Raw genomic sequence first — 23458 nt, forward strand, 5'->3', positions numbered from 1 at the left:
CGCGAGAGGAGCGAAAGTAAGTTCAAGCGAGAGCACTGGATTTAGTCTAAGAGGTAGTGTTTTCATTATGGTATGTTTATGCAGAGGATCAGCGTTGAAATGACCATACCGGGACACAAGAACAAGTCAAGCGTCTTTCAGTGATGAGCATACAACAGCTGTTGGCCACACCTCAGCTGACAGAATCCTTGGCTCCCTACTCCCCAACGGATATCACTAAGAGTTAAGCGAGCCAGGGTAAGCAACAAGACTTTTCGATAATATGTGTGACTTTGCATTTGATAATCTCCGATATACTGCACGCAACGCTGATGATCAACGGACAGAGCGTCAAAGCATTAAAAGACACAGGAGCTTATGTTACCATAGTAAAGAAGTGTTTGGTAAAGAGCGAAAATTTTCATATCGGTACTATTCTACAAATTCACAGTTATGATGGAACTGTTAAAATGATGCAGAAATGGGTTCGGCGTAAATGTGATGTTTCGAACGAGAAGCATTTAGATTGACGCTTTGATCATGGAAGGAGCGGAATTTATGTTTGTATTATCCCGAACAGACATGAAGCGTTTCCGCAAGAACCTTTACATGGAAAATGGAAAGAGAAAGTGACAACTGAGCTTAAGGACGGTGTTTCTCAATTGCCCAGAACGGTTACGAAGCCAAGTAATATACCATATTTGTATCCTGAACTTATTTGCATCAATGAGTACCCATCCGCAACTATTTCCATGAAAGTGCCATTTTTTCTTTGAGACGTCAGACGCCGGTCAGAAGAAAATCATACAGCATAATAAGTGACAACAAGACAGGTCTAAAGAAAATAACTGCAAAAAATGTTAGGCGCCGAGATAACGAGGTCATTGACATCAGCTTCCGCGTCCCCCATAGCAATAGCTCCAGAAGAAGAGGGGATATTCGTCTTTGTACTGAGTGCCGTTTGGTAAATCTACAAACAGAACTTCTCCCATTTCCCATGCCCTGTATCGACGAGATCATTGATGAAACCGATGGACGTACATGGTTCTCAAGAATTGATCCATGTAAAGGCTATTGGCAGGTGCCGCTTACACAAGAGAGGAAACAGTTCACCTATTTGATGACGCTCTTCCAGAGTCCACGAATATTATAGGCTCCATTTCGGTTGGAAAAACTCCGGAGGCTGGTTTCAGAAAAGCATGAATGAAATATTACATAAATTCCTGGGCTTATTTTGCAGTGTGTGTACAGACGACATACTTATTTATTCACGAACAAAATAACTTCACGAGAAGCTCCTCACGGAGGTAATCGCGGCTCTGAGCAAGGCAAAGTTAAACACAAGGAAAATTTATTTTTTTGCGAAGAAACGTTGTATTCTTAAGAATAATGTTTGACGGTCGCACCAAGAGTATAAAAGAGGAGTCGCTTGAACACATAAGTCAGCTGGTGAAACCCCACGACGTGCACTCACTGCGTGTCTTTCTTGGATTAGCGGAACATTTCAGAAGTTTCATTCCAGGGTATGCCACAAATACTAAACGCCTGATAGTCCTACTGAAGAAGGAAGTGCCCTCCGTATGGTCAAAGAAATGCGATGAGACCTATAATTACTTGGTACAAACCATCTCATCAGATCCTGTTCTCGTTCCCCCTGATTTTAGCCTTCCGTTCCGACTCTGCAGGGATGCTTCACAAATTGGGGCCGGCGCTGTACTGTACCAGAGAAATCTGACAGAGCCATCTCATCGTAAGCTGAAAGTTATCGGACATAATCCTTAAACATTTTCCAAGGCTCAAGAATATTACCCTACCGAAAAACACACCCTAGTTGTGGTAATGGCTCTTGGTTATTTCCTCTCCTATTTGGAAGGGCGTCGATTCAAGTTATTCACCGGCAATCAAGCACTGAGCTACCTCTTCATTTAGGCACAACTGAAAGGACGACTTGCGAGATGGATAGCCGAAATACAGCAATAAACTTTCGACGTCGCTCACCGGCCTGTGGAAAAACTCCCAGATGCACACGCCCTCTCGAGACTCCACAAACAGGTAAAAGACCGGCACGAGAGCACAAATAACTTGGCTTTTAGGGAAGGCACTGAAGAAATGCAGCCGCAGAGTGGAAAACTTCATGCTACTGAATCAGACGTGCGCAGTATTGCAAGACCTTACACTTTAAAAACAGAGTTCCGGGCACTCTCTTTGAGGGAGTATCTGCTTGTCCCATATTTCACTCTCTTTTTGAGAGTAGATCGACCCTCTTTGAGAGAGAGTAGGTCAACTCCTCCCGACAGAGTTTTGTTACTCGACCGCAAGGGAGTGCTAGTACTCTTCCGCAGAGTGCTAATACTCTCCCCACAGGGGTAATAGTACTCCCTCAGACCGAGTGCTTCTACTCCTCCAAACCGAGTACTTCTACTCCTCCAAGCCGAGTGTTTCTACTCCCACAGACTGCTTGTACTCCTTCAGAACAGTGGGCTAGTACTCTTCCCAATAGCGGGAAAGCACGATGTAGATCCATGGTAACGTTTGAAGGGATTCGCAATACTTACATGTGGGGAATATTTATTCCTTCATAAGCAGCTCCTGCACTTATGCTTGGTGAATGGGATGTGATATGTTGTCGCCGAGTTACTCAAATGAAACATTTTCTCTCTTAAAAGGTCAAAATCTTTATTGGTCAGTCACAAGACAAACTGAACAATCATTTGACAAACGTACTGACAAACACATAAAATCAGATTAAAATGATGCCCATGAACTTTAGAACACATCTTGTAGTAAAACATAACTATATTCTCCAAAGCTTCATGAGTATTACAGTGTAGAAATATCCTTTAATTTCAATTGGCTCCTTATTTTAACAAATAAAGTATACAATGGAAATTTAAACACAGAACAAAAGTGTGCAAACTCACAAAGTATTGACACTATGATGGAAGAGAGATATGCGCCACATTACTGGCCAGCAAACGCATTTCTGGCACAAAACGCGTGCACTTATATGGCAGAGGTTACCAGTTGAGCTGCTAAGCATGGGGCTGATAATGTAGCTAAATTGTGCAAGAAACTTTTTTTGCGTGCCATATTCTAAGACAGCAGCTAAGCTGATAACATGTTGTACAGCGTATGGATGTTTCTGACTGAGAGTAGAATGCATTTAGAAATGTGTTGTATATTCTCATGTGAGGCCGCAGGTCTAGCTAGCTTTGCTTATATTTAGCTTAAAGTTATTCATGTATGGCTGCACCCCGTTGTTTCTAAGTCTGTCTTGTCTAGGTTCTGCAGCAATATCCTGCTTGGTATCAAACCAGTACAGAGGCGTATTATATTTCCTATTCGGTTGGCCTCCTCAGGAAAGTAGTTTCCTGGGGCTATTGGGATTCATCCGTGACACTTTCTCACAAAAATATGTAATTAAATTTGCAATAATACCTTGTGTGTAGCAGATGAGTATAAAACTGCGAGGAGCATTGGCATTAAAATCTTGCGCATCAAATTTCTTGTCATATATGGTAGCTTTTCATTCCCATTAGGGTAAGAATGCTTTACTTCTGAGGAGCAGCTTGCATAATTACATGATCAATTATTGTGACCCGTTGAATATGCAATCTAACTAAAGCATAGCATGGCTTTAGATGTGAACCAAAAATCGTATGTGATGAATATGATGCATCATAGGCGACATAATCATAAGTACAGGCAGGGAAGTGCATGAAAAAGATAAACAAAGAAGCAAAACATAAATTGATAATGGCAGCATCCTGTTTCACATATTCCTTCCATACGCGTGGATTTTGCATGCGACTATGCGTATATACTTGCACAATGAACCAACTACCTGAAACCAAAGCATTTTCCCACTGAAGTGCTTAAGATGCGCTAAAGTAAGAAAAATTATTGCACTTCGCAGAACCTTCGTCTCAAAACAAGTACATATGTGTCTAGAAAGATTGACACATCACCTCACTGTGCACTCTATCTTACGTCCACAAGAAATATGTCTACAAAAGGCGTGAAACTAAGGGGCTTTTGCTTAACACTATATGTTCACATCCACCAATTGATAAACAAGTGTTCTACTCAGATGCTCTCAGTTTTTTGCATTGAATGCATCTCTACCTCCACTAGCATACTTGGTTGGCAAGTAGATTGGAGAAACAACAATTTTACATTTTTAAAATAATTTTCAATTATAAGCGACTCTCCGGCTTCTAAGACGTAAGGTTTGCACCCTGGTGTACGCAGAGGCCCTAATTGTTCCTTGCTTTCGCTTCGGGAGGCACGAGCGGTTCTAATGAACTGGTTTCGTGAGCATGCACGTAAACGATAATGACTTCTTAAACATGTGATTCTCTTCCCCCAACGCTTCCCCTTTCTGGAGCCTAATAGGAAGCCATAATTCTAAAATTGTAAAACATAGATAAAAAGAAGACATGAAAATCTGCTGCTTCATGTTAGCATTTAAAATACAGAATCACAGTGGTTTGTATTTGCACCCTCGCATTCACGCGCTGTTAAATGGAAGCTATTAAAGCTGTTAGATGTATGTAAGCACCTAACCAAGCATGAGCTGTTGCTTTTTATAGTGAACACAGGCACCGGGCTCATTGCAAGTATGTATCATGTCACTAAGCAAATATGCTATTTCATTGTACCACAATTTTTTTATCACGTGGATATATCTGTTGAGAGGCAAGACAAAAAGTAGTTACTTCTCACAAAACTAATCAGCTTTTTTAAACACATTTCTAACTTTTCGATGATACTTGCTCCTATATGGTTGTCTGCAGAGAGGATATACTTGATTTAGACTTTCCCATCAGAGACATTACATAAATATACCATGTTAAGACGACTGCCTAGAGCACGTGAGAACTTTCATCTTGGTGGGACATACTGTATATTGATTTTCTTGACATTTAGGCAAATGGTACACCCAATTAATATACCCACATTCTAGTTTTGTTGTCCAAATTGCATGGCAATGTATTTTGATTCTCTGGAGTGCGCTCCTCTGCACTACATGAAGTCGCGCTGGGCTGGCTCTTTGACATCCTTGTGTCCTTGCAGCTGCCTTCTTGCGTTATATAAAGCGGGTGCCTGAAAAATATCGTGTGCAAAAGTCAACACGAGGACACGGTGTAAAACAACATCAAGACACTCACGATCATGGCACGAAAAGAACTTATTAGCTCTTTGTCTCCCTACTGAAATGCATGCGAGACATCTAAATGACTGCAACAGACAACTGCTAAACAAACTTCAATTTTTAGATTTAAGCAAAAAAGAAATAACCGACAGTTAATCCTCGTTCGGCACCAATGTTAAAATACTCCTGCTAATAAATAGAATATTGGTCATTGTCCTATGTCATAAGTCTGTCATTAGTCTGGTTGGTGTGTCGCAAACACCACTAGTGACACATCCTAAGCACGTGCCCAGTGTGCGCCCCGCACCATCTCTGGTTGTGCCACTGCTCAAGCCATAATTTGAGGATTATATTCGCAAACATAATGCTCAGTAGGGATGAAAATATGGTCCTCCAGTTCAATGGATATGAGTGGATGTGCCTATAAGAACGGGCAACAAGGCTTGTTATGGCAAGCTTACCCACATTTCAATAATAACTTGAAAGTTCACTGCGGCCTGCATCTAAGCTTACTAAAAGGCATGAACGTGTTTTCATTTATGAGGTGCGCAGTGGAGTTCATTTTTGACATACTCGACTACTGCTGCAGTTTGAAATTTAGTATTTTACATTCTTGAAGGCATGTAAAAGTTGCAGTTAGACCACAGTCATTAGTTCATTAGACAAACTCTTTGTTTTGTGCACGACAGACGACTGGTAACACGGAATTAAAGCAAAGTCTTATTTTGATACTTTATTTCTCTACTAAAAATATTAAAGCGATAAACACAGTTTGATCTGCCATGCAGTAGCAAGATGCACACATTACGCTTGTAACCCCCAGAGGAAGGGTGCTTTAGCTGTTCATATGACATAACTGAAACGCCAACTCACATTAACAAATGCACAGGCATGTCCAAAACTATAAGCGTATGCAAAGCGCCCCTGCAATTGTAATTCCACACAGCAGCCGTTATATTCAATGCCGATGCACAACTCACGGCTTGACAATTCGCCGAGTTTGTGGACATAAGCACCCTTTAAGATTTGCACCGGGCTCAACAACCGCAACAGGAGACATTAAATCAGACATATAATCACACCATTTCCATACATGAGCAAAAACAGTTCAGTCTTAGGGCTAAACACCATGAGAGCGATTTACTGTGCGACGGCTATGAGCGACGGCTTCGAGCGACAAAACGGGCCGTCGCTTGAACAGATCCCTCGCTTCTGGAAATTTAGAAATCGCCACTCGTCTTCCGGAAGTGCTATGAGCGACTAGCCAATAGCGTGAAGCCGGAACTGGATGTATGTACATCACTCAAATACTACCGATTGTCGCGCGAAACGAGCAAACGATTGAATTTTTATACCTGGAAGGATAGGAACCTACTGCAAGACCTTCGGAAATATTTTATGCTACTTTTTACAGTAAAATACATCAAATTAAATTACTAAAGCACACGTCCCGCTAGTTTCGACACGTATTTGCAGCCCTCATAGCGGCAACAACGGGGAGGCGTCGCTCAACATCGTCGCTCGCACGGAGTACGACTTGTAGGCGACGAGCAAACGCCACATCCACCTCCATCGCATTGCTTTTTGCTGGCGCGCGAGATCGCTTATATGGGGTTTATACTTTATTCAGCAGAACACATGGATTCCTCATGCGTTTTCAGAAAGTTCAAGATAACGCGCCCAATTGACCTCTTACAGCATGCAGATTAATGCCTGCGGCAAAGTTTCTAAGCAGCACTGGTGCTGCACGTAACTTCAGTGGTCGCAGAGTACCCATGGGCGAGACATCGTTAAGCGCGCGGCTTATTTATAACGAAAGCATGCCGCCAGCAAAATGACGCCTTCTGTCATGTGACTCCTTATTTCAAGAGCGTTCCAAATCGATGTACCCCGAAAACAAGGGTGGGTGGAGATGCACTTTAGAAGACGTCGTAACGCATCACACCACTTCTTATACTGCTATTCTAGGCTGTTGTACTTTGCAGCCTATGGAAAAAGCCAGTGCCGTCCAGTTGATGTTGCACTGGGGTTACCTGAACTTATAGTCCTTCAAGAACAAGCAAGATAACCAGACCAGCAGCATCGATACCGCAATGCAGTGAAGAATGATTTCGACGTACGTCACGGAAGTCCTATGTCAGATATTCAAGAAGGGGCCATGATACTTGTGCGAAAAAGGATTCAAGGGTACAAAGCACCCTTTAAAGGCCCTTACATGGTCACCAAGACATCAGGACAACGAGGAATTCTAAAAACCACCTACTATAAAAGAAGCAATGGAGAAACCGAAATGACAACAATTGGAAATGGGGCCCCTTTTCATCCCAGGAGGGCTGTAATAAGGCCGGAGAAGATGTAACCATCCCACCATCAGAAGAGGAGAAGGAGGACATTCGAAGAATGAGGACTAGGAAATTAGAGGCCGAACCAAGGTGGCTTCCGATAGAAGTATGTCTCCATTTTAGTAAAAACCATTAAATAGTACTGGTATTTATGTTTATGTTTTCTCGAATGGCCTATCCCACGTAGTGAATATCTAGTAGTTTGCGAATACGAGTGATCAGTGTGTAATATTTGATTCGTATTCAAAAGTTCGTATATTCGACTACCGCTCAATTATATCGGCCTTCGCCGTTCCGTGTTATAAAGAAGCCGGTCTCGTCCCTGCATGCTGCTGAAGTTCCTATGCGTTCAATCAAGGGCCGCACAAAGTGTCAATCGGTATTGACTTGTAGGAACATGGAAGTGACGTTGGCTGTGCCATGTGCGTAATCAGGTAAATTGAACGAATATTTTAACACCTTATTCCGGTCTACATGGTCATCCTGCAATGTGGAAATACTGAACTGAATTCCCTGTAACTTTCCAGTTTTACCACGTGTCATTGGAGTGTGTAACTAAGAATAAGTTAATGCAATTAGTTTATTTGCGAATGTATTGCCTTGTATTTTTCTTGCAAATGGGATCCGCTGGGCAGATAATTAATCTGTAGTGAGGCACTTTGAGTACATATTGTGTTTTTTTCAAATAAATGTGGTCGAAATAAACAGAAAATACATGCGCACACTATTTAAGAGACACCCAACATAAAGCTTTATGACAAGCCTTTATAAAAAAAAAATGACTGCCTCAAGAAAGGCAGATTTCAGTCACTTTTCTACTCCTTTAACTGAGTGCTGCGTTATGAGGTGATCTCTCACGCCCCTTTCTTTCTCGGTGTGCTTCTTTTCCAGCTATTGCACCATCTACCCGGCGTTTTCGAAGAGCATGCATTTCTGCTCCCCGGTTGCTTCTTCTCGGGGTTCTGCCCTTTCGGCCTCGGCAAATCCGTGTGAAGGCTCCAGATGCGGATCTCCATCCTTCGGTCCGATGGCGAGCGCCTTCTTTTTCCGCGGCAGCATTAGGGATAGCGAGAGCCAGGATGAAGCTCTTCGTTTTATTTTTCAATTCCCTCTGTGTTCGTACCCGCCATGCCGAAGCCCTTTACTGGGTAGAACGGTGCGTTCTACGCATCCCGGAAAACATTATCAGCCGGGGACGGACACGGTTAGCCCATTTCCTAGCTTTAACGGTTGATAGCAGAAGGAGGACGCAGAGCGGTCCTTAGAGCGCTCGGCTTAAAGACGGATAAGCGCTGGTTCGGTTTCGCACACCACCATGGAATTTTTTCGCATTGTACGTGAATCGCTCGAAGTTCTTCGGAACGCACGGACAAATTCGTAGAATATATCCTATAGATCATAATTGCTATTCTAAGTATAAGAAGAGTGTACCCAGCGGCTGTAGTCCTGCTGCAGAGTTTTCGAGCAGCGGTTGGGCCAGCAACAACACCACCATTTCAGCTGCCCCAACTGGGGAACAGAGGGTGCTCTACAGTGCACCCTCAGTGCACCCTCGACAGGCTTTAGGATAGGGAACCACCGACGGAGCCGCAATGTCTTCCTGAAAGTGCATGGGTGCAGGTGGCGACCACAACGGACGGGTGTGACTCGGCAGACGCTGCAGCCCCAAGCAGAAGAAAGAATTCTGACGGAGGGCCGGCTTCATGCGGTCGGAGAGGGGCCCATGGGCAGCCTGCAGCTCCATATATATGTATATATAGAGCGTCCATGAGACGGGATATTCCCAACAGTGACAACGGCGACAGACGAGGTAGCAGTCGAGGTTTGTTCAACAAGCATGCTTAAAATAGCTGCTCGAGCATGCCACGCCTAATTATGGATTCTACTGTAAACAGCACCTAATGGATGGCGAAGAAAGACGCACACTTGGTTTTGCACCCGCCGTGGTGGCTTAGCGGCTGTGGCGTTGCGCAGCTATGCACGAGGTTGCGGGATAAAATCACGGCCGCGGCAACCGCATTTCGAAGGGGTCGAACAGCAAAAACACCCATGTCCCGTGCATTGGGGGCATGCTGAATATCCCCTGGTGGTCAAAAATAATCCGGAGTCCCCCACTTCGGCATGCCTCATAATAAAATTGCGGTTTTGGCACGTAAAACCCCACAATTCAGCATTAGGTTTTGCATACAGCTCGTATGTGGTGCCAACCAATTACTATTCGCTTTCCTAATTCCTCGGCATGATTTTCTTTCGGTAACGAACATAGCATCGAAAATGGCCACCAAAAGCCCGTAGAATTCCACAACTCTAGGCATCACTTTTGTAATCCTTGTAGGAGCAGTCATATAAGCACGTGGGGTTCGCAAGTAGGGAAAGAACAAGACTTCTATGAGAAGAACACACATATTTCCAGCAGAATCATTAGCAATTACTATAGCCCTTCGAAAATTTCCTGTAAATTCTTCTACAGCTGTAATACTGACCGATTCGTTGTCAGTGTGCAACAGCACCCACCTTACCCTCAGGCAGTACTGTTTTGAATGAACTAGAAGCAGTAATCCCGTCGACATGACGTCTGGTACGCTTGACATGGGTACCAGGGGAGGTATTCTGTAAGAGTACACCTAGTGGATTGTCCATTGCGGCCGTTCCTGATTGGTTAAGACCGCTCGTACACTTCTCACTCGAACAGCTCCATCCAATCAGCAGCGGCCGAAATGCACAGTCCACTAGATGGACTGTGACAGAATGCCCTCCCCCCCACCTCAGATAACTGTCGTTTGTTCCTAAAAAAAAATGGCCGACACACTTTGACGTACATCCCTAGATGGACTAGCCATGTGTGTTCTGCCGGCTTCTGTTTATATCACCGCGGTTAGAATTAGAAAATTATATCTTTTAAAATACTCTGCATAGCAGACACTCCAAATAAAGAACTTAAACCATTTGCTGCACCCGTGCGATAATCAACGGTGCCCCACACGTAAAGTGTAAATTTCTCTCACAAAATTACGATGCCGAATTCCACCACTACATATCTGTATACACAGGTCTGGTCTGGCGCTGTCCCCTCTGTGTCATTTCTGCAAAGAACCTGAAACAATTGATCATTTTTATTAACCTGCCACCGATTCGCAATACAGAAAAAGAACTACTTCGAGATTCCATTCCAAAGATTAGACATTGCAATAAACACTGAAAACATTCTCTCGTTTGGGGAATTCAGACTGGGATTCAGCCACAGGAACGTATGCATGGCCGTAGGCGAGTTCCTTGACTTTTACTGATTTATTACTTATTATTTCACAAAATTCTAACTAAATTGATTAAAATTTATTGCCATCCAGTTTGCTCTCCTTTCAAAAACACACGTTTACCTATAACCGTTTTCCGTGTAACTGCCGGCTTCTTGGCCAATCCCCCGTAGTGCGTACACGCCGAGGTATAGGAAGCAAGCAAGCAAGCTTCATCACAGCTGAAGTCCCGAGTAGTTTCACGGCCAGTTTCTTTGGGCTAGATCGTGGGCGACGAGCCAAAGTGAGAATAGGAGCAGTGCTCCCCGGCGGCCTTGTGGTAAGTAGCCAGGCAACAGATGGGCCTGCGTTAAAATCAATATTTCAGGTATCTCCTCCTCAGGTGCCGTGCGGATGGCTCCTCTGACAATGGTGACTATAAAGGTGCAGGTTAGGGCGCCATGGGATTTACTTGGCGCAAGAACCTTCACAGCGGAGACGTCTTGAAGGATGGAGCGGACTGCTGGGGTAAGGCAACCCCACAGAAGAGGGAGCTCCCTACCATCTGCGGAAACGTCGGCCATTGGGAGCGTGGTACATCAGCGAGAAGCATCACCCGCCGAACAGACGAGTGCAACCAAGAAGGCCACATGAGCCGAGACTGTCCCACTGCTCACTGCGGAGGAGGACGAGGATGCCTCATGGAAGGCCACATGAGCAGAGATTGATTAGTAGCAACTTGGGCTGGACACCTGCTTGTCCTTTCTTTTTTTTTAATGAATGTTTCTCCTCCTGCTCCTCTGGGCTGGACACACCCAGATGTGGGCCGCTAAGCTTCGTGTGTGGGAAAATTAGGTGTTTTGTGTATATTTTGTGCTTTAATAGCTCGCTAAATAAAAAAGAAAGAATTGAAATTTGTACGTTTTTCTCGCTATTGAGGATGATAAATATATTGTCATTCCTCCTACTAACTTGTATTCCTTGCCGTATTCGATTTTCTGGTTTTATTATTTTCGTCCGTATATGTGCCGCACATATAATTCTTAGCACCGTTCCGGACGGTATCGAAGGGGTAATTTACATTGCATGGAACGCAGTCGGAACAAGTGAAAGTACATGGGATCCAACAAGAAATCCTGCGCTTGTCAAGCGTCAAGCGTCAAAGCCCACAAATGCGAATTTACACAGTAGTATTTGTCTTGTACGCACATATATGACCCACTAACAATGGGGCATTGGGCGTCATGAAGCTTAGAACGACAGAAAGCTGAACTAGTTGGTAAGGATTCATTATGCAAGAAAACGGGAGGCGTGCAGACAGGACACAAGAGAAGAGAAGTGGACGACACGAACGCCAACTATCAAATGAAAGGAGCACAGAGGCGAAAAAAAGAAAGAAGACAAAACACTAATCTGCGCAAGCTCTGGAATGGTATCATCGCGTGTCAATCGGGTGCACAGTTAACAGTTATCTCTCACGTAGACCGGCACATGTACCTGATTGACACGTAGTAATGCCATTCAAGAGCTTGCACAAATGAGTTTTGTGTGTTCTTTCTTTTTTTCGCCTCCGTGCTTCCTTCAGTTGATAGTCGGCGTTCGTGTTGCCCACTTCTCTTCTCTTGTGTCCTGTCTGCACGCCTCACCTTTTCTAGTATAAGGGCGTCATGAGCAACGCAAAAAAAAGTTGAAAAATGTGAGGTCACTTTTTGTTGTCAACGACGCGATTTAGACCCTACAATAATTGCAATATATTTAACAGGTCCGACAACACGACATGATTAGGCTTTCCACTAAGCAGTGCATGGTAACTGCATACTCATTGTGGTGAACGGTTGAGTGGAGATCACCTGTTCAACAGAAAAATCGATGCATCGAAACACCGACCCTAAGGTTGTCGCATACTATCGCATCCTTCTACAAAGCACCGCTTCTTTTCGTATGGACGAAAGCATTCGGTGTTTGGGTTTGGCCGCATCGCCGCAAGGGCCGCTCTGACCGTCGACCAGCGCTGCCGAACGAAGGAAGCGAAAGTAGACATTTGTCCGACCTTCATACCTGATTAGCTCTAACTGAACACGAGAAGAGCAATGAAAGCAACGTCGCAAACTCCACCTGAAATGTTGCACTTCTCATATGGAAAACTGGCACCACCACAATTCACAGAACACATGGAGGATCAAAAACACGAAAACATGAGAGGCGGCATATTGTAGTACACGAAGTTTGCGAGCCAACACCACAAGAGTGCAGAGCATCGCTACTCATACAACGTAAAAGCCTTCTTTCCAAGATGCATTGACATAGGTACATTTGATATTATTACGAAACACATTTTGTTTGCGGGAAGTCAACGGTGTATTCTTTTAATTAAAGAATGTCTTTTTATTGACATTGTTTGTTCTCGCCTTAGCCATGCTTTAGTCAAAGCGCTGACCACCCTCCTTGTGAATGTCGATGACAATTGGTTCTGGACCGCTTTCTCCGCGAGCCACTTGAATCTTTCTTAAATGTGGCGATTGCCAGAAGCAAATGATGGCTCGTGGAGTAAGCTGCACTTGCTTGCAAAAACCCTGTCCTGCACTCTGCAAATTGTGCTTGGGTCGCAGCATTGACTTTTTATATGCGTGCGTTTGCGTTCTGACTTTTAGGGTTGATTTGTATGAACATAAATCTGCTGCACATGTGCAAGATGAAATGCGCAATAAAAACTTCGATATCGAGCGGTATTGCTTGTATATGTGTATAGTATGGCAATAGCTACAATTCAGTGTTTACCGTAAGTAGCGTATATGTCTACCTATATCTAGTTCCACGGAATTTTTAAAAATCGCCGTTGGCAAGTAGCACACTTCTTCTCCTTGAGTTGAATTACTCGAAGAGGCGGACATAACTAGTACGGGAAATCTAAACACATATTAAATTATACACAAGAATAACGCTAATTATTTTCTTATTTTTACTTTACCCCACATATTGTAATCTGAGAATGGTAGCCGGTGGGATTACAATACCCGCCTATTCGAAATAAATTTTCAGGGCCCTAGTTCCGAGCTATTATGTCCCAAACTGTGGAACAACATACATGATTCAGTGAGTGAGAAAACTTTATTTCGAATCAGAACGATTCGCGTGCGGCGACTTAGTGGGCTGGGGCACCGGCTGACGTTATGGCGAAGTGTTCTTGCCTCTCGGCGGCTTCCTTGGCCCGCTGGACTGCCCACAGTTGGTCTTCCAGGTTCGAGCTGAGCAGCACGGCCTGCCATCGCGCGCGGAGGTTATCGATGGAGGCTTCGCTCTCGTTGTCCTGTATTAGTCCCTGGCATTCTCATACCATGTGTTCTAGCGTGGCCCTGGCGCCACACACGTTGCCTCTATCTGTTGTGTATATGTCTGGATAAATAGCGTGCATTAGTATCGCACTCTCGTATGATTTGGTTTGTAGTTGTCGCCACTGGAGAGCTTGCGATCTACTGATTTGTGGATGGGGTGGTGGATAAGTGCATCTCTAGCGTTCGGTTACTTCCGACATTTTGCGCATAAAAGAGATGTTTGTTAAAAAGAAGTGGACCAACAGTGCCCTTTTAAGGCGAACTTTAGGGCGCCTATTTTCCCACCGGTGTCACTTTGGAATTTCATTTCAGGTTGACGCCTTGCAAGCTTACCGGCTACAATTTGTAGATTGCACTATGTCCAATAAAAAATTAATTAGGAAGTTAATTGATGAGTTTTCGTTTATTAGTTGTATATATGCTTCGAGTTCTCTTGCAAGCAATGTCCGTCTCTCCGTCTGAATAATCCAGCTGAACGACTACAATTATGTCTGAATTACATTTCAAATGTATTTGTTTCTGCAAAAGTCAATTTAAAAAATTCCATAAAATATGAAAATGATCACCCCGTATATTTCGGTATGTGGCGTCGCGTTTCCGAAAGTTCGCCTTCTAACCAGTGACACTGCCTCTTAGCATTCTGAAGTGATTTCTCGGAATTCATGTGGAGTTGGAGTTCCCTCAACGCTTTTTACATTTACCGAGGATTCCTCTCTGTAGATAGCGCATCATATTCGATGGACGCATCCGGAAGTCGGGGCTTAAACTGTTACTCGCACTAATTAATTGAAGCGAATGGAGGATTCACTGAAGCCTAGCAATTTCGTTACGAGAACTCGCGCATTCAGAGTCGCGGTTCTATAACAGCATCACAAGGGCATTCATCACAGGCATCTATGTTTCCTAATCAAGTCATAAATTAAGTGGGCGGTATGCAACGCCGATTCCACCCCGTGCATTTATCTTTTCGTCTAATTTGAGCAAGTGCACCGCCTTTGGTTGGCGTTCGCCAAGCGCGTGAGGGCAGCACCTGCCTCGTGCTGAGATAATTGCGTATTGTGCTTTGCTTCTCTCCTGCACGCGCAGCTTTTTCTTCCCATTTTCAACACATTTGCAACTCCCTCTCGTCTCAAGTTTCTTTTTCGTCATCGTTGCCGAGGGAAGTCAATAATTTGATGCGCAATGTAACTTTCGCCTAAGAAAGGGTTGGTTATTCAAGAATTATCTCGTAAATTATACGCGGTAACAAGAACCTTCAGCCTTCAGCAGTACATCACTACTTCTGTTGCATTCTGAAAGCAAGCTGGCAAGCTAAGTGCCAAAAATATAAGTAGATATATTTGTTATAGAGACCACATACGAACAGAATAGCGTTCACCATCAGCTTCAGAAACTTCCAACACGGAAAATGGCCACTAAACCTAACAAAATTCCACAACTATAGGCGTTAATTTCGGAATACCTGCAGCGGAAACTAGAGCAGTTATAGAAGCACGTGGTGCTCGCAAGTAGAGAAAGAAGAAGACGAGGGCTTCGACGTGGAGAACACTTGGTCATGGTTGACATTCCGATCAGTTTCACTGCTGGTTTTTCGGGGCTAAGCCGCCGGCGCGGAGCCAACGATGGAATGGAAGCAGCAACCACCCGGCCGCCTTGTGGTAAGTAGTCAGGCAACAGATGGGCCTCTATTACCGTCACAATTTCCGGTGTCTCTTGCTTGGCTTCTTTGCGGATAGCTCATCTGACAATGGCTACTATAAAGACGCAGGATGGGGCACGATCGGATTTACCTGGCGCCAGGAGCTTCCCAGCGGAGGCGCCTTGGAGGCTGGAGCGGTCTGCTTGCGTGAGGCAAACCCACAGAAGGGGTAGCTCCCTACCATCTACGGGGACGTCGGCCAAAGCGAGCATGGCAGATCAGAGAGAAGCACTACCGGCCGAACAAGCGAGTGCAGCCAAGGAGGCCACATGAGCCGGGACTGTCCCCCTGCTCACTGTGGAGGACAACGACGATGCGTCAGGCGTGGCGAAGAAGGCCACATGAGCAGCGATTGAATGCAGACACGTGGGCCCGACACAGCGAGATGTGGGTCGCTACGCTTCGCGTACTGCCAGATTATGCGTTTTGTGTGTATTTTGTGGTTTATTAGATCGTTAAATATAAAGAAATCTTAATATTTCTACTTTTTTGGTGTTTAAGATAATAAATATATTCTTCCACGTTCTACTAACTTCTATTCCTTGTGCGCATAAGCCTTCGTAGTTATATTATTCTCGTGTGTCGATGTGCGGTACATATAATACTTCGCATCGTTCCGCGCGACATCAAATGGGTATTTTACATTGCACGACACGCAGTAAGTACAAATGAGAGTACTTGGGATCCAACAAGAGATCTTGTGTTCGTCAAGCGTCAGAGCCCACAAATGCGAAGTTACAAGAAAGGGTGTGTGTTGTTCGCAGAATTATTGCTCGTTAACAATGGGGCACTGGGCGCCAAGAGCAACGCAAAAAAAAGGTAGGAAAATGTGACGTCACTTTTTGTTGTCAACTGCGCGATATAGGCCTGCGATTTAGGCAGTGTAACTAATATTTCTTGGAACTCTACGTGATTTGGCTTTCCACTAGGCAGTGCATGGTAACTGCATACTCATTGTGATGAACGGTTGAGTGGAGATCACCTGCTGAACAGAAAACTCGATGCATCTAAACACCTATATTACGGGTGTCGCATCCTATCACGTCCTTCTACAAAGCACCACTTCTTTCCATATCGACGAAAATCGACGAAAGCATTCGGTGCTTGGGTTTGGCCGCATCGCCGCAAGAGCCGCTCAGTCCGTCTACTAACGCTGCCGAACGAAGGAGGCGAAAGCGGACACTTGTTCAGCCTCCACACCTCGTTAGCCTTAAGACAATACGTGAAGAGCAATAAAAGCAACCTCGCAAACACCACTCAAATTGTGACCTTATCAATCGGTAGACTGGCACAACCGGAATTGACAGAACCCATGGAGGACCAGAACAAGAAAACATGGGAGGCGGCATATTGTAGTAGACCAAGTTTGCCAGCGTGCCGTTGCGAACGCCACAAGAGTGCACAGCATTGCTACTCATACAACGGAAACCCGTTTTATCCAGGACGCACTAAAGAATAGGTACATTTTATAACTAATAAATTGAGCACCTGACCTAAGAGAACTGATTACGAAACACAATTTGTTTGCGTCGAATCAACATTGCATTCTTTTAATTAAAGAATGTATTTTTATTGACGGTGTTTGTTCACGCCTTAGTCATGCTTTAATCAAGGCGCCGACCACCCAACTTGTGGATGTCGATGACAATTGGTTCTGGACCGCTTTCTTCGCGACCCTCTGTTAGGAAGGGCCGGACGGGGTGGCAACGTGCCAGCTATTACAGCCCGCTGCACGTGTTCCAATCCAACCGGACGGGGCGCACTTCAGAAAAATTGGAGGACGCTTAAGCTTCGCCTTCAAGAGTGGGACGCGACAGCGTTCCCGTCGACCCGCCAAGGGGTATAAGACAATGCGCTACGGCACAGCAATCACTTACGATGCGCCCCGCATCGGACTTAGCGCCCACCTATCACGCGGTGAGCGTCGAGCAACGCAGCGTTCGACGCGGCAACGAAACGTGCGCCTGAGCGAACGAAACGAACCAAAGAACTCGGTGTCTCGGAGGGGAAACGATCTACGCCAGCCAAACGTCGTGATCGGCACGGGCAGAGAGATAGATAGTAATCTGAACCGGGAGCACGGCGAAGCGTCGTCAGGGGAGGGGGAGTCCCGCGACGCGCCTGGCAGCGGTCCCAATGCGCGCGCGGCGCGCCTCCTGTCGGGGCAGCGCCGTACATTGAGAGGAGGGGGTCTTCTGTGTTTGCCGCAAGATGGCTCTGCGTGTGCGGAAAGCGCAGAAGAAATGCAGCGGAAACGCACTTCGCAACTCGTGTAATTGGGACTTCTGTACGTTACATGTTCATAATTACCGATATACACACAGTATAACTTTCCACGGCTCGTTTCGAAGGCAACACCGCATTCACTAGAGGCGCGTTTGCACCGCTTCGAAGCATCGAACTCGTGGCTGAGTGGTAGCGTCTCCGTCTCACACTCCGGAGACCCTGGTTCGATTCCCACCGGGCCAATCTTGGAAGTTGCTTTTTATTTATGAAGCGCCTGCCGTGATTTATCGCTCACGGTCAACGCCGCCGACACCGACGCCGACACCCGACGCCGACGACACCGGCTTTTCTGCGACACGAGCTCCTTAACGCTATCGCGTTAAAACTGCGGATAACCGGCAGCCACGTGGCGCGGGGTCAGCTCAGGGCAGTTCTCGAGGGGAGGTAATTGGCGGAACCTCTCCATGAGCTTTTCGAGACACCAGACAATGTGGTATCCGGCCGCGCCACTCGGGACAGAGCAGAGTTCTACGAAGCCCCTCTGACGTTGGCTCCGGACCTTTACACCAGTGTGTGTGTGCGGCACGTGTATGCTAGCCCTTATCCTCCTCCAAAAGGGCTGGTCTACGGTGACGTCGAACGGTGACGTCGAACGGTGACATCGAACGATGACTGGACCAACGTTTCCGTCCGCTTGGATCAAGGGGGGACCAAGTGCTTATAAGCAGCGTTTGCCGGCTGCTAGAGTGCGCTCGTTGTCGTGCTCGAAATGTACTCGTGAGCTGTGTGCTCGTAAGCTGTTTGCTGTATGCGTCGTCTTGCGGGCTCCATATGGGAGTCACGCTAGACTGTCGACGTATGTCTTGTCTAAGATGTAAATACTGCAAATAAATCATGTTTACCGAGTTCCTCTCTACGACCTTCAACTCCTTCAAATGGTGGCAGCGGCGAGATCATCCGACGACTCCTACGTCTGCTTGACAAAGGTGGGATCGTCCGAGAACTCTTACACCACGTGAATCTATTTTGAATGTCGCGATTGCCAGAAGCGAATGATGGCTCGCGGCGTAAGCTGCGTTTGCTTGCAGAAACCCTCTACTGCACTCTGCAAATGGCGCTTGGGTCGCAGCGTTGCCTTTTTATATACGTGCATTTGCGTTCTCAATAATAGGGTTGCTTTGCATGAAGATAAATCTGCTGTACATGTGCAAAACGAAAAGCGCAATCAAAACTTCGAAATCGAGCGGTTTTGCGTGTATGTGTGCATAGTGTCGAACCACCCGCCGTGGTTGCTCAGTGGCTATGGTGTTAGGCTGCTGAGCACGAGGTCGCGGGATCGAATCCCGGCCACGGCGGCCGCATTTCGATGGGGGCGAAATGCGAAAACACCCGTGTACTTAGATTTAGGTGTACGTTAAAGAACCCCGGGTGGTCGAAATTTCCGGAGTCCTCCACTACGGCGTGCCTCATAATCAGAAAGTGGTTTTGGCACGTAAAACCCCATCATTTAATTAATAGTGTCGAACCAGCTACAATTCAGTGTTTACCGTAAGTAGCGTATATGTCGACATATATCTAGTTTCACGGAATTTGTAAAAATCGCCTGTGGCAAGAAGCACAATTCCTCTTTTTTGCGTTGGATTTCTCGAAGAGGCGGACATAACTAGTGCAATAAATCGAAACGAATTTTCAAATTATTAACAAAGAAATCGCAAGTACTTTCTTATTTTTACATTACCACACATATAGCAATTTGCCAATTGTAGCTTGTGGGATTGCAGGATGCATCGATTGGAAATAAGTTTCCGGGACAACAGTGTTGAGATATCCCGTCCCTTTGTGTGAGACAACAAACAAGAGCGTTCAGTTACTTCCGAGATTTTGCGCATAAAAGAGCAGTTTGTTAAAAAGAAGTGGACCAACTGTACACATTTAAGGCGATGTTGAGGGTGCCTATCTCCACACTGGTGTCACTCTGCAATATCATTTCATGTTGATGCGCCTTGCAAACTCACCGGCTGCAATTCGTACACTGCATTATGTCCAATAAAGAAATTAATTAAGAAGTTCACCAATAACTTTTTCTTAATTAGTTGCATATGTGCAGGCTTTCATTTTTATTGCCGGTAATGTACGTCTCTCTGAATAATCCAGCTGAAGGACTACAATTATGTTTCAATTACATTTGCCATGCATTTGTTTCTTCAACACGCAATTCTTAAAAAATTCCGTAAAATATGAAAATGATCACCCCGTATATTTCTGCATGTGGCGTCGCGTTTCTGAATATGCGCCTTCTAACCAGTGACAGTGCCTCTTAAAAGTCTGAAGTGATTTCTAGGAATTCATGTGGAGTTGGAGTTCCCTGAACTCTTTCTACAATTACCGAGGCTTCCGCTATTTGTAGATAGCCCATCATATTCGATGGACGCATCCAGAAGTCGGGGCTTAAACTGTTACTCGCAGTAATTCACTGAGGTGAATGAAGGATTCACTGAAGCCTGGCGATTTCCTTACGCGAAATCGCGCATTCACCGTCGCTGTTTTATAACAGCACCACAAGGGTTTTGCTCACCTTCAACTTTGGTTCCTAATCAAGTCATAAATTAAGTGGGCGCTTTGCAATGCCGATTCCACCCCGTGCATTTATGTTTTCGACTAATTTGCCCCTCGCCCGTACGGTATAACAAACAAGTCTCTCATAAATGTCAATGATGAATACCGTCAAACTAACAGAATACATAAACGAGTGTTGGGTAAAGGGAGAAGTGCCAGGTCAATGGAAGAAAGCGACGATAACGCTCATTCCAAAACCTGGTAAGAAGCTTAAGATCGACAACCTCGGACCAATCTCCTTAGCATTCTCCGTCGGAAAACTAATGGAGCATGCAATCTTAAGCAGAGTAGATAACTTCTTAGAGGATAATAACATATACCCAGATACAACGATACGATTTCGCAAAAATATTTCGACACAAGATGCGATGCTTCAACTTAAGCACCAGATAATCGATCATAAAACGCGCTCTAAAAGGGCCATCTTGACCTTGATCTTAAAAAGGCTGTCGCTAAGGCCAAGCATGCAAGCATATTGAAAACAGCGAATGAATAGGACTAGTGCAAAGGACGTATAACCACATCAAGAGCTTTCTATCAGATAGGAAAGCAGTCATCTCCGTCGGAGGGCTCACGTCGCCCGAGATCGAAATAGGGGGGCCGAAACGCCGCAAGGCGCTGTCATCTGCCCGATGCTGTTTAATCTCGTCTTGATGGGACTCTCCGAAAAATTAAATCACATATAGTCCCTAAATGACACAATCTATGCGGACGATTTACTATCGGGCCCTTTGATGGTAGCGACGAATCTATAGAACAACGACTGCAGACTTATATTAACCCAGTAGAGGAACACCTTATAGGAACAGGCCTCACATGCTCTGCGGATAAATCTGAACTTCTCTAGTACCACCCCACACTAATGTGCAGGCCTCCCAACGGATACAACAGAAACAACGCTTATGAGGAAATCAAGCTACACGGCAGAAACGCGCGGAATATCCCAAAAGTAAACAAACTCAAGCTACTAGGTCTAGTAATCGAAAACAAAGACACAAATGGGGAAACCTTAAATAAGAGAGAAACAAAGGTAACAAACACCATGAGATTAATCAAACGAATTACTAACAAGCACCAGGGTATGAAGGAAAAAAGAATTCTACGGCTGATACAATCATTCGTATTCAGTCAGATAACATACATAGCAGCCTTCCACAATTGGTTTGCAGCTGAAAAGACTAAAATTAACAACCTGATAAAAAGGCATACAAACTAGCACTAGGGATTCCCATCAGTACAAGCACGGATCTCTTGCTAAAGTTAGGACTCCACAACACACTGGACGAACTTATAGAAGCACAAAAGGCATCTCGGGCAGAACGACTAACCAAAACCAAAACGAGACACCCTACACTAAGCAAACTAAGAATGAATTACCACGATCTATACAGGGAAAAGATTACGATAACAAGAGAAATTCGTGACAAACACATCGCACCAAACATACCCAAGAACATGCATTCAGGTTACAACGATGGCAGACGCAAGAGTAGAGCAGAGAAAATGATCCGAAGCTTTGGGTCAGACGATAGAGCAACCTTCGTAGACGCGGCTGAACACCCACACAGAAAAAGCTACGCAGCAGAAATCGTAGATCACAGCCAAAAACCCCTTACATGCGCATCAGTTAATACCAAACATTCAGAGACAGCAGAGGAGGTAGCCATTGCACTAGTATTGGTCTCCACGAATGCTCTGTACATCATTAGCGATTCTCAAGCGACCTTTAGAAATTATGCAGAAGGCAGGATCTCTCCTGAGACATCATCAGAGTCAATAAAGCAAAATTCTCCAACGCAGAGAAGAACGGCAGGATATTGCTCTGGTTCCCATTGCATACGAGTCCAGGCATTCCCGCAATCAACCTCAACGTCGTAGCACACCGCGAAGCTCGACGTCTTGCTCGGCAAGCTGAGCAAAGAGTGACTTTCTTCGGGCAGGAGAACGCGGAGGAGGAGATCTGGAGAGAAAGATATAGATTAACAAGATTTAGCGATATTACACAGTTTTAGTACTGCGCCATGACGATGCGTACGCAGCACGCAAGCGCTTTGCGGAACGTAGGAGCGCGTGTCGCGTTAGGGCTTTTAGTACTGCGAAATGCCTACGTACATAAAAGGGCGTATACGTCGTATACGACAAAAAGTATACGTCGAACCGTCGGTCGAACTAGACGCTGTTGATCTCGCTAACGTGATGTAACGTGTGGGCGCGTTCCCGCTTCGTCGAACTATTTGTAGGCCTTTAAGAGACTACTTTTCATACGGATGAAATAAACGAATCGTATCGAGAAAAATAAAAACCGAGTTCTTACTTTCTCAGGCTGGCAAGGTCATTTGCGATGAACTGCACCAAAAGCAGGTCGAGCCTTTCGCGCAAACAGCACACACTGAACGCCTTCTCAAAAACAAATGTCCTATTTTTGTTATGCGTTCCCACCGTGCAGGTTCCGAGAAGGGCTTCTTCGCGTTTACATCACGCAGCAAAGCCAAATCCTAGGCCATGGAAAAGTAGAGCCTTCCACGGGTCGCCTTTGACGCTGCCATTTTGCGAAACTCCTTTGTCTCGCGCTCTCCCGAACAAACAAGAACCACGAGTGCAGCACGCAAGGCTCCCTACGTACGGACGCAAGAATCGGATGCGTGGGTACGCAACGGCCGCGTACGCCTCACGCACCGTTCGTGTTGCGTTCTGCACATGCGCACTTTGCAGAACGAAGCGATCTTACGTGCGCAACGCCCTTGCGTAAGTTCCAACGAAGTACTAAAACTGTCTATAACCAATTTATATCAATGTCGGAGGCGAGTATTACCACCGCATCTAATTAAACTGAACAGAGCTGAGTGCGTTACTTGGATGAGGCTACAAACAGAAAC

The sequence above is a fragment of the Dermacentor albipictus genome, chromosome 1 (genome assembly GCF_038994185.2).
Source record: "Dermacentor albipictus isolate Rhodes 1998 colony chromosome 1, USDA_Dalb.pri_finalv2, whole genome shotgun sequence".
Classification (NCBI taxonomy): Eukaryota; Metazoa; Arthropoda; class Arachnida; order Ixodida; family Ixodidae; genus Dermacentor; species Dermacentor albipictus.